General features: G+C 54.1%; 1 protein-coding gene across 5 annotated transcripts in view; it reads left to right on the top strand.

The window, feature by feature from the left end:
- The first annotated feature begins 6,138 nt into the window (after nucleotides 1-6,138).
- The window catches only part of ACLY (ATP citrate lyase), a 44,544-nt gene continuing 41,124 nt past the window's right edge, over nucleotides 6,139-9,558 (top strand). For 4 of the 5 annotated variants that reach the window (XM_073326337.1, XM_073326336.1, XM_073326335.1 and 1 more), the window contains exon 1: nucleotides 6,139-6,236. The gene's annotated coding sequence lies outside the window, so the exon portion shown is untranslated. Of the gene's footprint in view, nucleotides 6,237-6,821; nucleotides 7,181-9,558 lie in introns of those variants that run through there. The other variant, XM_073326334.1, reaches the window with a different exon arrangement.

The following is a 9,558-nucleotide window of genomic DNA, read 5'->3' as shown; positions in this document are numbered from 1 at the left end:
CTTCCCTGCTGGGCCCCTGGACCCCCCTTCCCTGCCCCCCAGCTCCCCCTTCCCTGCTGGGCCCCCCGGGCCTCCCGGGACCCTCCCTTCCCTGCCGGCCCCTCCGGGCCCCCGCTTCCCTGCCCCCCAGCCTTCCTGGACCCCGCTTCCCTGCCCCCCAGCCTTCCTGGACCCCGCTTCCCTGCCCCCCAGCTCCCTCTTCCCTGCCAGCCCCCCCGGACCCCTCCTTCCCTGCCGGCCTCCCCGGGCTCCTGCTTGCCAGCCCCCCATCTCCCCCTTCCCTGCCAGCCCTCCGGCCCCCAGTTCCCTGCCCCCCATTCCCTGCTGCCCCTGCCAGGCCCCCGGTCTCTGCTTCCCTGCCCCCCATCTCCCCATTCCCTGCCAGCCCCCCGGGTTCCCCCTTCCCTGCCAGCCCTCTGGCCCCCACTTCTCTGCCCCCCATTCCCTGCTGCCCCTGCCAGCCCCCTGGTCTCCGCTCCCCCTTCCCTGCCAACCCCCCGGTCCCCACTTCCCTGCCCCCCATCCCCTGCTGCCCCTGCCAGCCCCCCGGTCTCTGCTTCCCTGCCCCCCAGCTCCCCCTTCCCTGCCAGCCCCCGCTTCCCTGCCAGCCCCCCAGCCCCCTCTTCCCTGCCCCCCATCTCCCCCTTCCCTGCCAGCCCCCCGGTCCCCACTTCCCTGCCCCCCATCCCCTGCTGCCCCTGCCAGCCCCCGCTTCCCTGCCCCCCAGCTCCCCATTCCCTGGGCCTTGTATCTGCCAGCACCCCAGTTCCCACTTCTCTGCCCCCCATCTCCCCAGTCTCTGGTGCCTTGTCCCCGCTAGCCCTCTGGTCCCCACTTCCCTGCCCCCCATTGCCCCACAAGCTTCCCATTCCCTGGTGCCTTAAACCTGCCAGCCTCTTACTGCCAGCCCTCTAGATCCCCCGCTTCCCTGCCCCTCCCCATTCCCCCAGTGCCTTATTCATGGCCAGCCCCACAGCTCTCCACCCATTCCCCAATCTGCCCTCATGTGTCCCCCCACAAACACTTCCCTCCCTGTACCCTATTGCTTCATAGGTATCCCATTCCTCCTTGTGCCTTATCTTCTACCAACCCTCTCCGCCAGCCCCCATCACCCCATCTTCTGCCCCCCACACACTCCCTACACCTCGTTCCCCCCAAAGAACTCCATTCCCTCTTGTTCCTTATCATCCCACACCCCTCCGAGCAAGGCCTCCACCCTGTGTACCTTGCCCCCAGTACTCTCAGCCCCTCTGCTCACTGCCTTGTCCCTATCCCCCTCCCCCTGCACCTTGTCCCTCTCCCAGCCCCGAGTACTCCACCCGCCTGAGCACATCACCCCCAGAGCTGTCTGCCCTCTGTGGCCAGGATGCTGTAAGACAAACACCGCTAACTTGGAAGTCCTGCCTGCCATGCAGATCCACAGGCTCCTCTCCTAATGACTGCGATGGACACTGCAGCCCGTTATCTGTACCCCAAATGTATAAACTTGTGCACTTGGCCTAGTGCCTCCCCTGTGTTGTGATCCCTGCTGTTTGGATGTGGGCGTGACCCCCATGTACACCTATTTCTAAGAGGGGTCATAATGTCGGTCTGACCCTCTTCGGGATTTCCTTAGTGCCCTTCACTCTTGCTCTGCCAAAGAGGGCTGTGTGGCACGACTTTCCCAGCCAGACCCTGTGACCTTCAGGGGTATGTGATGTGATATACAAGCTGGAGCAGGGTTGGCCCTTAGTGATGCCATGTGCAAACAGAATCCCAAAGGAAGGCTGTGGAGGAGCCAGAAACAATTGCCCCGTCTTACCTTGGAAGTGCCTGCCTGGTTTTACAGTCCAGGTAAGAATCTGACGATTGCCACGTCACTTTGCACAGCCCTTGTTATTATTTACTGTTCGTTTCGCGGCAGTGTGTATGCACCACAACTAGGGGTCAGGGCCCCACTGTGCTAGCCACTGTCTAAATGCATTGTGAGCGTCATTCCCTTTCCCAGAAAGCTTACGAGCTAAGAATAAGAGACCAAAGGTGGCTAAAACAGCGGCACAGCAGAACCCTGGCCCCAATGCGTTTGTGACTAGAATCACAATCCATCCCAGCACAGAGAATGGACAGGGTGCAACACTTGGGTTATTTTATCACTTGGAGGCCTTGCAGATCAGCTGGGTTTTCAAATGTGAGCTGAAGGAAAGAGAGGCTCGTTGTGCTTCTCTTGGGCAGCTGTTTCAGGCACAAGGGCCACGTGGAAAGTGGTATAAAGTCAGCAGTGGATGAAGGAAGGAAGGGGAGTGAGCAGGAAAGAAGCTTAAGAGGCGCGTAGGTAGGCAATGAAGAGAGCAGAGATTTTGGCAGGGGTGGAGCTGCTTTGAAGGGGAGGAGAGGAAAAGCCCAGACCACATTAATATGAGGTCCAGAAAGTTCTAGGAAATCAAGCTAGACATACTCCTGTTGTGGCAATAAATCTCTTGGGAACCACTCTAGCCATTGGGTACAGTATGCTGCTTACCTTTGGTCACTTTCGCCAGTTTGTCCTGAGTCAACAGGTCTGACCTGTTGAGAATGTGGAATCAGTCATCTTCTGTATGACTTTGTTCACATGACTGGATGTTTCAAAACTCGTTGCTGGAAGCATAGCCCTGGAAGAACAGCAGGGAAGCCTGGAGCAGGCTCGTCTTGCAGCCAAGTTACGGAAAGGTTTCAGAGTAGCAGTCATATTAGTCTGTATTCACAAAAAGAAAAGGAGGACTTGTAGCACCTTAGAGACTAACAAATTTATTTGAGCATAAGCTTGTGTGAGCTACAGCTCACTTCACTGAATGCATCCGATGAAGTGAGCTGTAGCTCACGAAAGTTTATGCTCAGATAAATATGTTAGTCTCTAAGGTGCCACAGGTACTCCTTTTCAAGTTACGGAAAGTGATTTTGTAAATACTTCACAGTCACTGCTGACACACAGAACTCTCACAAATCCAGGGTTTAACAGGCCAGTCCTTGCCTACAGACAGCCCCCCAGCCTGAAGCAAATACTCACCAGCAACTACATACCACACAACAGAACCACTAACCCAGGAACCTATCCTTACAACAAAGCCCGTTGCCAACTGTGCCCACATATCTATTCAGGGGACACCATCACAGGGCCTAATAACATCAGCCACACTATCAGAGGCTCGTTCACCTGCACATCCATCAATGTGATATATGCCATCGTGTGCCAGCAATGCCCCTCTGCCATGGACATTGGTCAAACTGGACAGTCTCTACGTAAAAGAGTAAATGGACACAAATCAGATGTCAAGAATTATAACATTCATAAACCAGTCGGAGAACACTTCAATCTCTCTGGTCATGCGATTACAGACATGAAAGTCGCTATTTTACAACAAAAAAACTTCAAATCCAGACTCCAGCGAGAAACTGCTGAATTGGAATTCATTTGCAAATTGGATACAATTAACTTAGGCTTGAATAGAGACTGGAAGTGGCTTAGTCATTATGCAAGGTAGCCTATTTCCCCTTGTTTTTTCCTACCCCCCCCCCACGTTCTTGTTAAATCCTGGATTTGTGCTGGAAATGGCCCACCTTGATTATCATACACAATGTAAGGAGAGTGGTCACTTTGGATAAGCTATTACCAGCAGGAGAGTGAGTTTGTGTGTGGAGGGGGGGAGAAAACCTGGATTTGTGTTGGAAATGGTCCACCTTGATTATCATACACATTGTAAGGAGAGTGGTCACTTTAGATAAGCTATTACCAGCAGGAGAGTGAGTTTGTGGGGTGGGGGGGGGGTGAGAAAACCTGGATTTGTGCTGGAAATGGCCCAACTTGATTATCATACATATTGTAAGGAGAGTGATCACTTTAGATAAGCTATTACCAGCAGGAGAGTGGGGTGGGAGGAGGTATTTTTTCATGCTTTGTGCCTATATAATAAGATCTTCTAAACTTTCCACAGTATGCAACCGATGAAGTGAGCTGTAGCTCACGAAAGCTTATGCTCAAATAAATTGGTTAGTCTCTAAGGTGCCACAAGTCCTCCTTTTCTTTACACAGAACTGGTTCTTCTGCCTGGTCATCCCTGAATAAGGCAAAGGTACTGAGGAGGCAGGCCCTGAATCTGGTGTCTAGGCGGGGTTAGTCAATCTAGGTTTCAGAGTAACAGCCGTGTTAGTCTGTATTCGCAAAAAGAAAAGGAGGACTTGTGGCACCTTAGAGACTAACCAATTTATTGACAATCTTCTGGTGCAGAGATGGGATCTTGACTCTCTCTCATACCTCCAGACAAAGGGAAATGGTGGCTGAGAGAATCTGCATCTCCCTTGTACTATCAGAACATGTTAGTTTTGACTTTATTTTGGCCCTGGATAAAGTCCTGCTAAGTTTAATGTCTAGCACATTTCTCCCAGCCAGCTGATTCACAGTGGGTGTGGTAGATGTCTGGCATATCCAGAAAATGATCCTTGGAACCAGTGAATCCAGCCTGGGTGGGGTTCTGATCCCAACAAATTAATCAAGCGTCTGTAACATTTCACCTTTTCACTTAGTAAAAGTCAAAACCTAGGGCTGGGTTTTGAAAAGGGCTAGAGAATTTCCTGGTCAATATTTGCAGTTGCATGTGCTAATCCCATCTCACGCTCCAGTGGGTAAACTTAGCTCATGTACAGCGTTTCACAAGCTTTGTGGCATGAGACCCCACACCTTGTCCATTGGTGGAGGGACAGTGGGGTGTGAATACCAGACTAGATAGACCAAGGTTTTGGATTCAGGGTTGCAAATCCTGGGCTCCTGAGAGGAAAGAGAGAACTTGGGACAGTCAGTGGTAAGTAATTTCTATTGGCAGCATGTCACCTGTGGGTATAGTAGTAATCTCAAAGAGGGAACATCCTCTAAAGTTTAGAGAAGGGGCCTGGCATGTTCACGGCTTTAGCGCTGACTCGCTGTGCAAACTTGGGCAAGTCACTTCACCCCTCTGAGCCTCAGTTCCTCCATCTATAAGTGAGGGTTTAAGTCTCTTTGACCTCAAGAGAGTTAGGAGGATGAGTGTTTGTAACACACGGACATCCCAATCCTGCAAGATCATGAAGGCAGACCCCTGTGTCTGTGTCGATCTCAGGGCAGGATCTGGTCCCTAGGTAGCCTCTGATAAGTGATGCTATAGACGAGCAAAGTACTAGAGAGCTGGCAATAACGTAAGGCCATAAATATTTGCTTTCAGTCACAGACTGGAAATATCGGCAGAAAAGACTGGTCGGCGCTTCGTCTGGCAAGCCGAGGCGCTCCTGTTGGCTGCTGTTGGGGGCCTGTGATCTCAGAACGAGACACCCGCGGACGGAGCACGGGGGGCCGGGGCTGCTGGGTGCCGTCCCCGCCTCCGCGGCAGGGTGGGGCTCGCGGCTTAGCCTCCCCGCGCCTCAGGCAGGGTGTCCAGGGGAAGCCGACACACCGACTGGCGCCCTGCGAAAGGCCCCCGTCAGCGCCAACTAGGGGCCCCCGCTCTTGCGAGGAAGAGGCGGCCGCGGGAGGCCCAGGGCTGGGGTTCGGCCCCCGGGTTTCGGAGCAGCCGCCGCCTTGGTCTGTGTCCGCAGAAAGAGCGGGACGACTTGCGGCACCTGAGAGACCAGCCCATTTATTTGAGCACAAGCTTTCGTGAGCTGCAGCCCAGGGCGTCCCAGGCCTCCGGCCCCAGCTGTCGCTGCCCCTGGCGGGGTCTCCTCCTGCGAGCCGCGCCGCTTTACGGGGGAGCGGCCTGCGGAGAGGCGGGGCCGGGCAGGCCTGGCCCCGGTGTCAGGCCACAAGGGGGAGGCGCCCCGGGGGGCGGGGGGGAATTGGCTGGGGGGGGGCACAGGCCGCGGCGCGGCAGCGGGGGGTGCGCGGCGCAGGACGCGAGCCAAGGCCTCCTGACGGACCGAGCGGGTGGCCCCCGCGGGGGGGGGGGCGAGTCTCGAGCCGGCCGAGCGCGTGCCGGTCAAACCACGGCCGGCGACCCAATGGAGCGCCGCGCGGGGCGCACGTGGCCCGCCGCGCTCGCTCGCCCGCTCCGCGCCCCGCCCAGAACTACAACTCCCACCAGCCCCCGGGGCGGGGCGGGGCGGTAGCGCCCGGGGCCACGTGGGGAGCGCGCGGGCCAATCCCTGCGCGCGGGGCGCCCCCTGGCCCCAGGAGCCGCGGGGCGGGCGCCGAACAAAAGGAGCCAGCGGCCGGTGGGGCGGGCACAGGCCGGGAGCGGAGCCGCGCTCGCAGCGGGGTGAGTCCGCAGCTCGTCTGGGGGCAGAGGCGCCCCTCCCGTGCCAGGGCCCTTTGCAAAACGCCGGGGTGCGGTGGGGAGAGGCGGCGTTGTGCAATGGGGAGGGATGCAATGGGGAGAGGCGGCAGGGCGGGGTGCAATGGGGAGGGATGCAATGGGGAGAGGGGGCGGGGTGCAATGGGGAGGGGTGTGGTGAGGAGAGGGGGGCGGGGTGCAATGGGGAGGGGTGCGGTGAGGAGAGGGGGGCGGGGTGCAATGGGGAGGGGTGTGGCGGGGAGAGGAGCCGGGGTGCAATGGGGAGAGGCGGCGGGGCGGGGTGCAGTGGGGAGGGGAGTGGTGAGGAGAGGGGGCGGGGTGCAATGGGGTGCAACGGGGAGAGGGGGCGGGGTGCAACGGGGAGAGGGGGCGGGGTGCAACGGGGAGAGGGGGCGGGGTGCAATGGGGAGAGGGGGCGGGGCGGGGTGCACTAGGGAAGGGTTTGGTGGGGAGAGGGGGCGGGGTGCAATGGGGGGCGGGCGCTTCCTGGCTCTGCTTCTGGCCGAGCCGGGCTGGCTCGCAGGGCTGCGAGGAGCAGCAGCAGCAGGTCGGGACTCGTGCCTGGAAGAGGCTGGCGGGGGAGGCGAGGCCGATCGCTGCCGGAGCCGGAACGGGCGGCGTGTCGGTGGTGGCGGGCGCTGGGCCGCGCTCTGCAGGTGGCCGTGCGGGGCGGTGTGCCTGTGGCAGGGACGCACACTTCATTTTACACGCCGCTGCTGCTGCGTGTCTGGCTCTGCTCTGGTGTACGAGGCTCAGTGCTGCTGACCTGGCCTGACACAGAGCTAATTTTCCACCGCCCTGGACCTTGTGCGGTTATTTACACCCGTGCAAAGTCCGTGGGAAACGCCAGCCGTGTGATCTGGTAGCCGCTCACCAGTGCAGCCTGAGTGTGTAAATGGCAGCACCAGGTGAGAACGAGGCACTAAGGCTCCCTTGCCGTGGCCGACACAATTTCAAAACCTTGCTACTGTAAGTTTTTGGCTGTATAGAAACTGCAGTATCTCTGGAAGAATCTGGACTTCCTTATGGAGGCAAAGTCAGGAATGAGAAATTAACTAAGCAAATAATTCTCCTTTGATCTGACTTTACTTTTTTTAAAGTTACAGGTGTGACAAGAATTATGAAAGTCCAGGAGCCGTAGACCCAGCCTGGCAAATTGTCAGCAATGTTTATTATTCCAATAAATCAAACTACTAGATAACCTAGATTAATTTTTCCTTCCTTCTCTGGCATGTTCGCATCTCTGTCTGCTTTATCATTATTACATCATGCTGCCACTGCTTCATCTGTTGTCTCTTAGAACAGACCTTTTAAATACCTCTCTCAATTATCCCATTTAACAAGTTTTATATCGTACTGACTCTGACAGCAATTGAAGGTATGCCTATTTGGCCAGTTGTCATGTGAAGCAGTAATCCATTCTAAAGGGAAAATACCCAGATTAGTTTTCAGTAACCGCCCCTGCAAGACATTGTAGCTGCATTGATGGCTTCAGAAAGCTAAGAGCTGTGCCCAAGACTGGTATTTTTGCAAAATGAGTCTTTGAGCTTAGATCCTCCTCCTCCTCCTTGAAATGCAGAAGAATTTCAAGAGAGTTTAGTTCTTGTCTGATTATCCAGGCTCTGAGATGCTATGTAGAACCTTAAAAAATATTCACGTCCTCTGGTTTCTGTCTTATCTGTCAATTGCTTCTTAGCATTCATTCTTTCACCTTCAGTCTTGCAGATTTGGCATAACTAAGGCAGTTGCTAGATAACAATCAAACTCCTGGGTCTTGTGTACTTTGTGTAAAGTCGTAGCACTAATTAATTTAAAATCACTTTATTTGTGTAGTCTCTGGTGTTGTGATTCAGATCTTGATGAGAATGAATTAACAAACTTGTAATAGGGGTTTACATATCTTGGTGTCAGATTTATTGACCTCTAGGCATTGTTGTCATTGCTATGTGAGATATTTGAGCCCTATAAGTTGCAGGTCTCATTCTCTCATTTTTGAGGGGGAGGAAGCCGGAGGTGGTGGTGGTATACTGGAGGTATTTACTCTTTACCCTGGTCCCAATAGCTCTTCTGGTCTGCTACATATTACAGATGAACTATAAAAAGCCCTGGAAGGAAGACTTCTGTGTGTTGCTAGTATACCCAGGGTTTCTGTAACACTGAGGCCAACGGTTGAAGATGGGGAGTAGCGTGGTCTGAACATGGAGCTGGGAATCGGGAACTCCTAAGTTCTGATTTCAGCTCTGTGACTTTGGCAAGACACTTCACCTCTCTGGAGGGTTCTGAGATCTTGGCTGAAAAGACATAATAAACATACCACCTTATTTCAAATGAGCTTAGCACAAACATGAATTATAATAAGCCTGGATAAATGGCTCTTGTTTTCTTTGTTGGATCACAAAGATTTGATTTCTTTGTCTGTTCAAATAGTCTGTCTAGGTCTGGTCTGTTCTAGTGCTTGTGCTGTGGCAGTTCCTCAAGTCTGGATCCAGAGACCCTTTGGGGGTCTTATCCCTTCTTACTGGCTGCTGTGTTCTCTGGTGAAATGACTGAGAAGCCTGTCTGACCTCTCATCCCAGCTGTGAATAGAACCAAAGGCTTCATAGGTTTTCTAAACAACCACTTCCCAAGGTGTCTCTCGCCTGCTTGTTTCAGACACCTCTTCCTCTTTTGCTGCTCTTCAAAATTCTTTTGCTTTAAACTTCTCATTTCTCTGCCCAGAACTGCATTTTTCAGCTGCATCCAAGCATTTAAAGGTCCAAGCTGAAATCCTATCTGTATGTTGAATATATTATGCCTAGCTCTTCTGTTTAACTTCCTAATATCCTATCAGCCACATCCTTTAAATGTATTTATATCCCAGTAGTGCCCACAATGTGCAGAGCGCTGTACCAAGCCCACTCTTCCCCCCCCCCCCCGAACTGATGCTATGACCGGTTCCTTTTGGCCATAGTAATTCTTTATTCTAACGCAAAATAAACCCTTGATACAGGGGCGTGTTTCAGCCTCCTTCCAAGCAGGGGACTCCCAATGACACTACTGGGGAGTTCTATACAAACAGTGAGGGTAGAATTTGGATACTAACAGTTCAGAGTGCTGTCCAAGCAGTTCTCTTACACCCATCCCAGGAGGCAGGGCTGTACGATCACTGCCCATTTTACAGATGGAGAAAGGTGTTAAGGGACTTGCCCAAAGGTACAGAGGGAAAAGAAGTTAGAGCTGGGTTCAGAACTGCCAGCCCTCTGCTCAGGGCATTAGATCACTCCCGTCTCTCCCTTTAGTCAATGTT

The sequence above is a fragment of the Lepidochelys kempii genome, chromosome 27, assembly GCF_965140265.1.
Source record: "Lepidochelys kempii isolate rLepKem1 chromosome 27, rLepKem1.hap2, whole genome shotgun sequence".
Classification (NCBI taxonomy): Eukaryota; Metazoa; Chordata; order Testudines; family Cheloniidae; genus Lepidochelys; species Lepidochelys kempii.
This window is presented reverse-complemented; position numbering and strand designations above follow the sequence as displayed.